Raw genomic sequence first — 1,800 nt, 5'->3', positions numbered from 1 at the left:
AAAATGCATGCAACGCCGGTGACCCACATACACAACGTGAACCGTGACTCAGAGCCCTCAGGAACGCAGGTTTGTGTCACACCACCAGGTAAGTCACCAAGACCTGCAGAGCTGATGGCTGGGTGCGAGTGGAATGGAACATAGAAGGTCAGGAAGGGAGATCATGAGTCCCAGGTGTGACCAAGGGAAGCCCTGGGGACGGTGGTTGGTCCCTCTGACCTCCCTGAGGAAGACAGGCTGGGGACGAGGCAGAGAAGCAGATCTGTGGTGGCCAGGTCAGGCCGCCTGCGAGAGAGCCTGGGGTGGGAGCCTGCTGCCTACTCCCTGTCCACCCCCCCAACCCCACACCTTTGGACCCACTGCAGCCCTCACACGGGTCCACAGTTGCCCTGGGCTGCTCCAACCCATGACTAACCACAGCAGGTACTAGCCCTGGGCAGCCGGGGCCAACACAGGACCCCCCACAGAAAGCACGTCCTCGGAGACTCCCCACTAGCCTTGTTGACACTTCCTAGGAACTGCTCTGAGTTCTGCCTAAGGCGACCCTTCCTTCTTGCACTCTTCTCACGGGGTTCAACTTGCATCCTGGCCTCTCCCCTACCCTTCCCGGGCCTTCCCCCCAATAAATCTCTTGCACACCCAACCCCATCTTGCTTTCTGCCCCTCGGAGGCCCAGAAGTGACAGTTACTAACAGGAGGGATCCAAGACAACAGGTGGGGACATGGGGCTTGGGAACTGGCTCACTCACCGCCCCGCAGGCCAAGAGCCCCAGTGGCTTATGGGGTAAGGATATGCCTCCCACACGCAGGAGCCCAACGCTAAGATGCCCCAGTGATGACCTGGGAAGATGGCCTGGTTTAGGGGAACACCCTGACTAGTGCAATGATTTGGGCATTTGAAAAATGAGGGGCACTATGCTATGAGGATAGGCAGGAAAGCAGCATGATAAAGAAGCGAGTCACCAGGATGGTACAGCCATGTTAAATTTGAATATATCAATAGTATAGTCTCGGAATATAAAGGGGGAAATTGACAGGGTTCTAAAGAAAAGGTGGCAGATCCACAGTCTTAGAGGGAGTTTGACACCTCTCTCTCAGTAGTGACGGCAGTAACAGTATTAGATCATTTAAAAGCTAATCGATAATTGATTGCTTATTAGGCAGCAGGCATTAATGCATTTATTCTTCGCAATAACCCTAGTGTTTGTTACTTCTGTCACAGAGAGGAAACTGAGGCTAGAGAGATTTTTTTTAAATGGTCCAAAATTAACTAGCAAGTAGCAGAACCAAAATTTAAACCCAGGCAGTAAGGCTAGATTTCCCTTATTTTCTTACAGGCTTATCTGCATATGTAAAAAGGTGATTATCTGGCAAAACTATGGAGGCAATAAAAAGGTCAGCGGTGGAGGGAAGAACAGGCAGAGCACCGAGGATTGTTGGGGCAGGGAAATACTCCGTGACACTCTAGGATGGAGATATGTCCTTATCCACTTGTCCAAACCCACAGAATGTGCAGCACCAAGAGGGAACCCTAAGGTGAGCTGTGGACTTTAGTGTAGGTTCATCCTTGATAAATAATGCATCATCTGGTGAGTGATGTTGACAATGGGGGAGGCTATGCATGTGTAGGGCCAGGGGTATGTGGGGAATCTCTGTGCCTTCCTCTCAATTGTATGGTAAAACTAAAACTGCTCTAAAAAACAGTCTGGTTTGTGTTTTTTTAATAAAAAAGAGATTGATCTTATTTTATCCAGCATTTGTAGGTACCTTGCAACAGGTAAATTTTGGTTATATTTTCAT

Source organism: Myotis brandtii, unplaced genomic scaffold (genome assembly GCF_000412655.1).
Source record: "Myotis brandtii unplaced genomic scaffold, ASM41265v1 scaffold131, whole genome shotgun sequence".
Taxonomy (NCBI): domain Eukaryota; kingdom Metazoa; phylum Chordata; class Mammalia; order Chiroptera; family Vespertilionidae; genus Myotis; species Myotis brandtii.
This window is presented reverse-complemented; position numbering follows the sequence as displayed.